At 52.0% G+C, this 11,613-nt stretch overlaps 1 long non-coding RNA gene across 1 annotated transcript; it reads left to right on the forward strand.

Moving 5' to 3' along the window:
- Positions 1-2,388: 2,388 nt before the first annotated feature.
- On the forward strand, positions 2,389-11,205 carry LOC128627488 (uncharacterized). Its single transcript, XR_008391673.1, has 3 exons — positions 2,389-3,094; positions 10,534-10,671; positions 11,014-11,205. It is a non-coding gene; the product is annotated as an uncharacterized LOC128627488 (long non-coding RNA).
- The last annotated feature ends 408 nt before the right edge of the window (positions 11,206-11,613 follow it).

Raw genomic sequence — 11,613 nt, forward strand, 5'->3', positions numbered from 1 at the left:
AGGGGACTGTGGTTTAGAGAAGGTCTGGGACCTGTGTGCAGACCCACATCGGGCACGCGGGGTCCAGTGGCCCACAGGCCTGGGTCTGTCTCCCTGCCACACCCACAGTGTCGCCTTCGCTGCTGCCGGCACCTCGGGGCTCCCCAGACACGGGGTTTGCTCTGCTCCAGCCAGGGCAGCCCAGGCGACCTGCGGTGGTGGGTCCCCCACCTGCCAGGCAGGCACGTGAGAGCCAGGCCTAGTCTAGGTTTGGGATAAAAGAAAAAACGGATCCCTTTTGTTTTATTTTGTTTCCTTTCCGGGGTCTTTGCTAATCAGCTTTTATGAGGCCTGTGCTTTTCTGTTGTCATTTGTGTCCAAAAGGCACTTGATATTAAATGCCGATGTCCGAAGTTCGGTTGGACCGGCCTGCAATCCCAAGCTCGTTTGAGTTGGGAATGTTACTTTCTGACGACAGGAAGGATTGCAAGGTTGACTTTGCATTTGTTTCCTTATGTTTTCCAGTCATGCCTCTGTCGTCTTTGCTTCCTGGGATAATCAGCCAAGTCTTGGGCAACTTTGAAATGATTTCCCGCAGCCCAGGCAGATCTCGGGGTCAAACGTTAAGAGCAGCAAAACCGTCAGCAGCCTGGTGCCGAGACAGCCGGAGGCAGGAGTGCCGGGTCCCGCTGGGTCTTATCTGAGGGCGGCCCCAGGGGGGTGGGCAGGAAGCCTGTGCCTGGGCGTCCCCAGAGCTCCCTGTGAGTCTCCCCTCCTGAGGAGGCCAGAACCTAGGGCTCCTCTATTTCCACTTTGGCTCCTTACAACCTTTTCTGGGACCACCCACAACTGCTGAGCCATTTTTGGCCCAGGAAGCTCAGCCACGCCTGTCCCCTCAGCCGTGCCTCCTTCTCCACCTGCTCTAGCCTCCGACGAAGTGGCCTGTGTGACCCGGATGGTTTCTCCGGGGTTAACATCACCGACCTCGTTGGTGGCCCACGGGCTGTACTCCAGTTCAACGGTTCAAGAAATTGTGTAGCTAAAAGGTAAACGGATGAAGACATTCTAGTTAATTAGTGAGGAAAAAGTTAAAAGGTTAGAGGAATCCCCTCGGCTTTTAATTTTTTAACTGAGCAACCGGATCAGTGTCCCTCCTACAGGCAGTGATGCTGCCCCTAAACAACCCCTGGGAGCGTGGTCCCCACGCACCCCAGGCTGCCCCACGTACCTGAACTCCAAACACCTGCGGGCTGCCCTGCCGTGCCCCGCAGTCAGAACCACAGCCACCTGAACAAGGAAGAGGCCCCGAGGCCGCCCCCAGGTTCCCCAGCCATCTCCTTGCCTTTCAGGTTTAAAGCAAGCTCCTCAGTGAGTTAACTGCTAGCCATTTCTAGAAGACTGAGTTGTTGGCATCTTCAACTCAATTCAACCTTGTCTTTCCAACTCTGCCCTGGCCCCTGTGTTCCTGTCGCAGGTGTCTGCCCTTGCTCTCCGCACCCCCCCCCCCGGCCGCCCCTGACCCACCATCGATTCAGAGACCTTGAAGCCACCTTCCTCCTGTGCCCCTCCTCGCTTCCTCCTTTCCATCCCCACTGGCCTGGCCTTCAGGCCCCAGCATCCTCCCTGGCTCATGGCGAGGCTCCTAACGGTGGTGCTGTGCGTGTTTCTCTGCAGCCAGGCCTCCCAGTGTCGTCCTGAGACGCAGGTCAGATTCCAGCACCCTCCCCGACCTCAGCGGCATGGGTCCGCACCTGGTTTGCGTGGCCTCCCAGGCTCGGCCCCTGCTCCGCCCTGGACTCTGTCACACTGCAGGTTCTCCTGACTCCTGGTCGGCTGGCCTGTGCGTTTCCCTCACCCTGCAGCTCTAGGAAATCTGGCCCATCAGCACGAATCGGCTCTGCGAGGCCTTCTTGGGCTCACGAAACCCATGAACTGCCCTGGCCCCTGTGCCCACTGGTACTGCTCTCTCCCTCTTTAGTCGCCTCTGCTGTGCGTTACTGTTAGTCTCTCCAGGGCCCGGCTTGGAGGCTCCCGGGAGGGAAGGGGCTGTGCCCGCTCAGGGCGCGCCTGCGTGTGGGCTGCGCAGTTCTGTGTGCAAATAGGCCTGCCCCTGGCTTTGCTAATTTCGATACAACGTGCGGGAGGCCTTGATCTCCCCTTAAAGGGTGTTGGGGTTTCCCTAGAAACTGTCACTTCAAAGCCATTCAGAAAAAAAAAATAGAGCTAAATTAGGCAACATTGTTTACTTCTTAAGAAGATGCTTTGGTGTTCCTTCCTGCACCTGTCAGAAGCCTCCAGTTCTGCAACAGAGCTGTTAAAAGCCCGCCCGGAGGGTGTGTGAGTGTGCCCAGGCGGGGGTGGGGAAATGTGGGGTGGGGGCTGACCTCCGCAGGACCGCTGCCACTGCACTCCAGCCTCGGGGAAGGGGTGATGGATCCCGAGTGGATGCCCAGGCACCCCTTTCTGAACTTGTTGGCCCGGGGAGGCTGTTTGTGAGTCTTCCACCCAGAGGGTCGTCTTCTTCTAGTTCCCAGCAGGTCTGCTGCCTTCTGCAAATGACCACACAATCCTTCTGCTCCCGAACTGTCGGCAATGAGTGCCCTGGGCTGCTTGCCACCCGAGCGGGAATCTTCCCCTTGACCCTCCACTCTGGGTGTGCACATTTTCACAAGGGCCCTTTGTGGTAGTCCTTCAAATGACCTTGAATAACACTGCCCCCTGCACCCTTTCTGGCTGCCACAGGAAGAGGCATGGCCATTCTGAATCCAGGACCTTGAAACCAGTTTAGACTCAGCAGGGAAAGTAAACAGAGGGGTGAGGTGTCTGCCCTTGAGTTCTCGCGGTTATTATGCACCCGGCTCTGGCGGTCGTGGGTGAAGCCTTCAGGACTTGGGTGTGCAGTAGTCGGTCAACTGATTAAACAAGAGGGCTTTATGGGGCCCCACACAAGGGCCCGTGTCTCCTAGGCCTATTATACGGAGGGAAAAACTGAGTGACCACAGAGAACTTGCACTTGACTGGAGCCAAACACGACCTGGGCTGCCCCACAGGTCCTTCTGGATCTGAATTATGGAGCCTTCTTGCTGCCCCCAGCAAAGGAAAACTGTCTCCTGTGGTCAGTGGATTTTTACTGCTTCCTCCCTTTACTTCCTCGACTCTGGCGGATCTGAGTTCTGGCCTGGCCACTCCCGTGGGGCCTACAGTCACGGAACTGCGGGCCCTGGGGGAGAGACCAGAAGGACTGCGGAGCAGCCTAGTCGGGCTTTCTGGGTGACAGGGCACAGAAGGACAGGGCCTGTGTCCTTTTCTCAGCCATTATGTATCAGTCGGAAGGCGTGTGTCTTAACGCGTGGCTGCATGTCAGGAGAGGGGCCCCGACAAACAGTCTTCATTCACCGGGCTCTGCCGCCAGCTCCCTCACCGGGTGCCCCGGGGGCCGGTGAGAAGGGCAGGGGCGCCACCAGGGAGGCCTGTCCCGGGGCTTTCTCCCCGCAGCGCTGTTCCCAGCGCTTGCCAAGTCCCACGAGTCAGCGAGCTGGGGAGGCGTTTTTCAAAGCAAGGCCTTTGCCCTCCTTGGCAGGCTCCTCAAAGCTGCCTGGCTCCCCCTGCGCCCGGGGCACCGCAGAAGGCGCTTTTTGTTCCCGCGTCTCAATGGGGACATCCTCAGGGAGCCTTGGAGAGGCCGTGCGAGCCCAGGACACTGGAGGCAGGGCCACTTGGGTGGGCGGCAGGGGGGCGGGGCCAGGCGGGGGGCGGGGCCAGGCGGGGGGGGCGGGGAGGGGAGCTGCCCTTGGGGAGGGCGGGGGAGGGAAGGCGGCTGGAAAACACGGGCGCAGCTCACGGGAATCAGGCTTAGGAACTGGGACACATGGCCGGCCGGGAGGTACTTTCAGAGGCTGGAGCGCAGAGAGCTCGTCCTTTATACTTTCCTGTTGTTAAATTTTCATATTTTTAGTCGCACTGCAGTGTTTGATATACAGATGGTACCTCAGGTCTGTGGGGACAGGTGCTGAGGAATAGACAGGAAGAGAATTTGCCTTGGGATTTGGTGACTCCAAGACACAGTGTGTTTTTTTTAAGAAAATAACTGCCAAACCTCAACTGATAATTTTTCACAGGAAGGCACGTTGGCCATCAGCCCTGAAACAAAGGCCCCCTGTGTCTCGTGTGAGTGTGATTAATACCCACGTTCGTCTGGGAAACCTTGAGTGAAGGCCCACGAAACACAATCCAATGCAAGCGCCACTTCTGCTCATAGAAACCCAGACTCCTGCCACCGGGACGCTGCCCCAGGCCCCTCCCACTCTGTCTCTGGTCAACGCCTTCAATCGAAATCTCCTAGTAGGGCGCCTGGTGTCTCTCTAATTCAGTTACGTTCCTCTGAAGCTGCCTTGACTTAGGCTGTTCGTAACAACTGATTGTAAAACACCATTGAACTAGTTGGGGGTTTGTATGTATGTTTTCTTTTCTTTTTTTAAACTTTTTTTTGGTTGTTGTTCAAGCACACTCGTCTCCATTCCCTCCCCACCCCAACCTGTATGTTTTCTATAAATAAAAAGTGAATTTCATTTGGAGCTGCTGAAAGGTGAATTAACAATTTATTCCCTAAGTCCAGCAAGAATGTGGAAGAAGAAAATGAGTAATTTTTCTCTTGAATAATTCTTGGTAAACTTCTTTCCCCTGCCTCCAAAAAAAAAAAAATCAACAAACTAAACTAAATAACAGTGAGAATTGACCTTTGCAGTACTGTGCTTAGACCAGTTTGTACGAAGTTCATACCTGGTTTTATGACCCATCTGGTCCCCATTGTTGACGTGCATTTGAACATTATCGTTTAAACAGGCCATTCCCAAGGAAAGCCGGAGTCGTTTGCTTTGCAGCGCACGCACACAGCAGGCTGTACAGCTGGTGCGCAAGCAAAACAGAGGTTCTTGAAAGACATGCACCTTCCTTCCGGAGGCAGATATTTCAGGATTGGGGAAGCGGGGCTTCCGGTTCTCACAGCCGCTGAGATGGAGGCACCGGGCCCCGCCGTCGGAGGGCGCGGAGCCTGCACTGGGGGGCGGCAGCTGTTTCGCGCGCCGCGCCCCCTGCTACTGTGCGAGGCAGGCACAGCCAGAGGCTGAATGTGGACAGGACATGATGTGGGTGGGCCGGGATCTGGAGCCCGTGATACCGCGCGTTTGCAGCACAGCCAGGGGAGTGTGGGGGCTTCCCCTCCCCCTCTGCCCACCCCCACGGCGCCAGTTTTCCACAGGTGCCCCGGTTTCACCTCTGTCCTCTCGTACACCTCGTTCTGGAAATGTTGTTTATGTGAGGTGTTCTCCTTTCTACATTCCACGAAAGCCCAGTGACGGGTGGGTAAAGCTTGCTTTTTGTTTATTCCCCCCTCCCCCACTCAGTTCCCCTGCATCTGCGCTCCACCCCTTTCTGCATCCGGGCTCCTGTGGCCTAGGAAGCCTAGTGAATGAATGAAAGGGATTTGAACATTTAATTCATCCAGAAATGCTCTTGTGTCGTAACTGCGGCCTCTGCCACACATTTATGTGTTTAAAGAGATCCATGAACGGAAAACACCCCAACAACCCAGGAACTACCCATGTAAACAAAGCAATCATAACAATGAAGGTGCCAAAATAGTCCTAAGGAAGGAAAAAACCCAATAACATAACAACACAAAGTTTATGTTTTTTTGGAGGGGGTAGGCATAAATGGAGAGAAAATGGAGGGTGGGATTATAAGATCATTAATTTTCTTATCTTTCTTAGTTGGGAGATAATAGATACTATTTGATATCTGAAATTAAGAAATAGATGTTTAAGCATCTTGTTGAAAATAGAACTATTGCCACTATTAGAACTAAAATTGAGACCATACAGGAAAAGAAACCAAAGGGAATATAAATGAAACATTAAAAATGAAAAATATATGATAGTATTGTGATCATGTCTAATAATAAATGTAAATGAGATCAACTTATTTACTAGAAGAAATAAATAAGCTCATGGAATGGGTAAAAAAGCTTACACACAACTATTTGTTGTCTTTAAAAAATGTACGTATGTATATATGGTCTTTCTGGGAAAAGTCCAGCCATGGTTAATATAACAAGAACGGTTTGCACAACATCGATGTAACCTGGCAGCCAAGGAGAGTGGACTGGAATGCACATGCGTGAACAGTGACGACTTCACTGTACTGGTCAGTGGGGGCAGTAGATGCCATTGAGTGAGCATGTGTACTGTGTGGCTGTCACATTCAAAATGACTGAACAAGTACAGCAATGAACCTGCATCAAATTTTATGTTAACCTTGAACATTCCTCCCTGGAAACTACTTGGATGATTCAGAAGGCCACCACTGTGGGCAACTGGTGATTGACATCCTGACAATGTGTCTGCTCGTGCATCACGTCTCGTACAGAGGTTTTTAAAGAAATATCAAATCACCCAGGTAAGTCAGCCCCCTACAGCCCCGATTTGACGCCCTGTGACTTCTGGCTTTTCCCAAAACTAAAATCACTTTTGAAAGGGAAGAGATTTTAGACCGTTGACAAAATTCAGGAAAACATGATGGGGCAGCTGATGTCGACTGGGAGAACTGTGTGAGGTCCCAAGGCGCCTGCTGTAAAGGGGACTGAGGTGTCACTGTCCTGAGTACAATGTTTCTTACATCTTGTACCAACTTCAATACATGCCTGCATTTTTTTATAGTACATGGCTGGATATTTTCTGGTTTTGTACCTAAAACCAAGTGACTGAGAGTCAGAGAGAGTGCCTGCACTCCCAGAAATCTCTCATGGTGGAATTCCAGGCACAGTGACTTCTGGGTGGGACGGATATTTTTGGACTGAGTTTCCTTGGCCTCTAAAATCAGCCTGTGTGGTTGCCAGCTCCTGCGGCCCGCCCTGTGTGCATCAGAGTTTGCTCTAGATTGCTGAGCAGTGGCTGTGCCTGGCTGTGTTTAATACCAGGCATTGCAGAGGACCGCATGAGGACACGCTTTACAATGTGGTGGGTGGGTGAGAAGCACTCTTATCATCGGCCCCTCAGGGCAGAGCGACTCTGGGGAAGTCGTCAGAAGGCTGCTGTGACTATTTTGGGGCTTTGGGTGTGCGTGCTACTTGATACCTCTGAGCATAGCATTCGTGTTGAATGGGACAAGGCTCGCGTTATTGAAGTTCCCCTCTGTGTCACGATTTCTGGGAGGCAAAGTGAGACAGGCCCAGATTAGAATTCCAGCTCTTCCACTTCCCCGCTGGAAGAACCTGGGAAAAGCACCGATACCCTCTGACCCTTAGTGACCTCATCTGTATGATTCATTCCTTCAACAATTATTGGCTGAAAGCTTACTATATGGCAGTCTCTATTCTGGATGCAGCGGACACAAAATCTCTGCATTCATGGAGCTTATATACATATAAACTTTTCAGTTGCCATTGGCATACAATATTAGTGTCAGGCATGTGACGGAGTTGTTATACAGTTATGTAACCTACAAAGTGTTCCCCTGAATAAGTCTAGTACTCACCTGGCAGCACCTGTAGTTGTCACAATATTACTGACTGTATGTCCTATGCTGTACTTGACACCCTGTGACTGTTTTTATAACTGGCAATCGGCACATCTTCATCCCCTCCCCTTTTTCACCCGCTCCCTGGTTCAACCCCCAAACAGGGCTCCTCCCATTTGGTAGCCACCAATTTGTTCTCCATATCTATGAGTTTGGTTTTGCTTTCTGTGTTCATTTTTTTTTAAGTTCTATGTATAAGTGAAATCATATGATTTCGTCTCGGATGTAGTTCACTGAGCATGATACCCTCTAGGTCTGTCCATGTTGTTGTGAATGGTAAGATCTCATTCTTTTTTTGGTTGACTAATATTCCGTCGTTTATATGTGCCACGGCTTCTTTATCCACTCGCCTATTAATGGATGAATCGGGTTGCTTCCATACCTTGGCCATTGCTGCCATGAACACAGGGGTACATGTATCTTTTTAAATCAGTGTTTTTGGTTTCTTTGGGTGAACGCCCAGAAGTGGAACTGCCGGGTCACATGGTAGCTCTACTTTTAATGTTTTGAGGACTCTCCATGCTGTTTCCACATCACGATGCTTCTGTGTGAGTGGACTGGGACAGAAGGGAAGCAGCAACAGCGCACATCCGGAACAAAAATAAACTCAGACTGAATGTAAGCTGTAATTGAGAAACAAAATTTAATTTACAAATAACAATGGTCAGCAAATGAATTCATAATACACGGGGGGATGAGTGATACGAAAAAGCCAGGTGTGTCGGCAGAGAGAAGGATGGCGATGCGTGTGCGTGTGCGTGTGTGCACACGGTGCTGTTTTGGAAAGCAGGTTCCAGGAAGTTTGCCTGAGGAGGGGCCTGCGATCCCCCAATCCACTGGAACAGTGACCTGAGGAAGAGCAGAGACCTGGGGAAAGGCTTCCTGGTGGAGGGGACAGGGCAGAGACCGACGTGGGGGGGAAGACAGCTGCAACGGGGCCAGTGGGGGGAGCAGTAGGACTTGGGGACACAGCTGCTGGAAGCCGCGTTCAATGGTCTGCATCGTGGTGGGGACTTTGGATCTGTCCCAAGTCCTGGTTCTAGCCAGCTTGGAACTCGTGGAGGGCTTTGAATGGAGCAGGGACACAACCTGATTGGTAGTTTAAAAGCATTGCTTTGGCTTGTGAGTTGAGAGTAGACTGGATCGTCAGACATGTCGGCACACGCACACGCATGCACACACACACACATGAGAGGTGTTGGCGCCAGTCAGGAAAGGCACTGGAGTTTTCAAGCAGTGTCCAGCAGTGGAGATGGCAGGACATGGTTGACTCCGGGTCTGTTTTAAAGGCGGCGTTGACACGACTTCCAGGGTGTTGGATGAGGGAAAAGAATAAATGGAGTCAAGGGTGACCCCAGGTTTTGTCGTCTGAGCACCAGCCAGCGCAGAGCTGCTCTGGGCTGGGGCAGGGGAGGAGCCGGCGGAGGGTGGAGCATTCTGTGTCCGCCACAGAAAGTGCCTGTTGAGTTTGCAAGTGGGGGTGTGGAGTTGGGAGTTGGAGGGAAGACATGGGGACTCAGGGGTGGAGTTGGGAAGGAGATAGAGAGATGAAGGAAGTAAAACCTTGGGGTCAGGTGGCATCGGACCCGGGACGACAGGGCTAGAGAGTAGCTGCGCCCTGTGCCCTTGGTCCCTGGACACTGAGGGGTCGGAGGGATGAGGAGGGACCGGTCCTGGAGCAGTGAGTGGGGTTGCAGGGAAGACAAGACAGGGTGGGTGGGAGGGCGGGGACACTGAGGGAAGAGAAATTCAAAGGGGGTGCCTTCTGCTGTGTCAGAAGAGGCCGCCGGTGGTCGAGTGAGATGACGTGGACCTGGCGATGTTGTAAGTGGGGACGATGTCTGAATAATGTTGGAATGGGCCCCGCCCAAACCTGGGAAAGGGGGCCCCTGGGAGGGGCCTCCTCCTCTGTCCTTCTCTGTTTCTGCTGCCCCGTAGCCAATTGCTTAGCAAGTTCTGACGGCTCTACTTTCTTTTCAAACTTTTAAAAACTGTATCTAAAACCTTTGCACGTTCCCTGAGATATAACTGACCTGTAACAGTGTATTGGTGTAAAACGTACGACACGATGACTAGACTGAGGCATGTACTGTGGCATGGTGCCCACGGTCTATTTGGTGAGCATCCGTCATCTCTCATAGTTAACGTTTGAGATCTACTCTCTTAGCAGGTTTTCAACATGAAAAACCGTGTCTGTTAACTGCTCTCAGGATGTTGCCCAAACGGGACCCTTAGGCATTACTCCCAGCAGGGCTGCTTTTGCATTAATTAAACATCAGCTGACGCCAGCAAATTAGACTCCAGCCTGTAAATGCCTCAAGGTCGCAAAGTCAAAGCCAACGCACAGTCAGTCCCAAACCAGGCTCCGAGCTGCAGCTGCTCAGTAACGTCCTTGCTTTGCTCCCCCCTCTTCTCTGTGAACATGTCTCCCCAGCACCTTGGGAGGGGTCCTCCGAACTACTTCCAGGTAGATTTTTGCTAAAATTATTGTTGTGTTGGTTTCAGTGTGTCTTTTTTAACTTTAAATGTGTAATGTGTATTATATGTTTCCATTCCCATTTCTCCCCCTCACTCTCTGCCCCCCATGTCAGTGTGTCTCCAATGCTCCTCTAACCTGAGTGGTATTTACTTCCTGTTTGGTTCACTTATTGGTCTCTTCATTGGTCACCCTGTCCCCAAGAGCAAGCTTTTCAACCTGTCAGATCATATTAGTCCCTTTCACTCAAAACACACGTACGTGCACACACACGCACTCGTCCACCTTCCCCTGGGCCTCCGGGCCCCACGCAGCCTGCACCTTGCTGGCCTGCCCTCCCCACTCCGGTCTTTTTTCTGCTCACTCCGCCTGAGCCGTTCTGACCTTCCTGTCTTTGAGCACCGGGCTCCATCCTGGCTCTTTCTCTTACCTGTCTCAGGAAGGCCCCGCCTCCAGGTTCTGACTTGGCTGGCTCCTTCTGGTTTTTTTTTTTTTTTTTTGCGTAGAAATGGAAGAATTGCATGGAGTCCACCCTGATGTCCACGGGCCCTTTGAGGGGACTTCATTCTGCCCTGGCCTTCCCTCTCGTCTGGTACCATCTGGGGCCCCATCAGGGAGACTGAAGGAATGAAAGTGCAGGCACGGTCAGTGTGCTCCTTAATCTCCTCGTTTCATTTGTCTCCTCAGTCTCAGAGTTCCTTCTTTTTTCTTCCTTCCTTCCTTCCTTCCTTCCTTCCTTCCTTCCTTCCTTCCTTCCTTCCTTCCTTCCTTCCTTCCTTCCTTCCCTTTCCTGCCTGGTTCCAAATTGAGTTCCAAGAATCAGTCCATCTGACAAAGACTGTCAAATATGATTTATTGCAAAGAGTGCCTTTTCTCCTTGGGGAAGTTAAATTTGGGCTGTGTGTTGCTGCTGCTGTAGATTCCTGCATTGGTGGGAACCTTTGTGAGCTGCCTCCAGCCTTGTGATCGATTTCTGTCCCTCCAAGGTGACAAGGGCTCGTGTCAGGGAGCAGGCTGCCGAGTCAGCTGCGTGTGGAGAGCTGATGTGCCGTCTTCACCGTGGAGTCGAGGCTGGCTTCTGACTCAGAGGGGCCTCCTGACGACGATTTCCCTGAGTTTCAGAAAGACACGGAGCAGCTCCTAGAAGCTGGGAGGGACCCTTGTCAACATCTAGCCTAGTATGGAAACATTTTCTTTTTTTAAAAACAGATTTTATGTATTCATTTTTAGAGAGAAGGGAAGGGAGGGAGAAAGAAAGGGAGAGAAACATTGATGTTTGTGAGAGATACATTATAATCGGTTGCCTCTCGCACGCCCCCAACTAGGGACCTGGCTGCACACCAGAAACGTGCCCTGGCGACCTTTGGGTTTGCAAGCCAGTGTTCAATCCACTGAGTCACACCAGCCAGGGCATAAAATTTCTTTGATAAATATATGAAAAGGGAGCTTTTTGCTCTACAGGTGTGCGGAAGGTCATCTCCTTCCTTGGGCTTCTGTGAAATAATGCTCACCTACTGGTAGGGCTCAGCGCCACCGCAGGACTGGGGCCAGCCCTATGGGCCGTGGTAGAACCAGACCCCGCCCTC

The sequence above is a fragment of the Artibeus jamaicensis genome, unplaced genomic scaffold (genome assembly GCF_021234435.1).
Source record: "Artibeus jamaicensis isolate MK-2021 breed Jamaican fruit bat unplaced genomic scaffold, CSHL_Jam_final contig_415, whole genome shotgun sequence".
Lineage (NCBI taxonomy): Eukaryota > Metazoa > Chordata > Mammalia > Chiroptera > Phyllostomidae > Artibeus > Artibeus jamaicensis.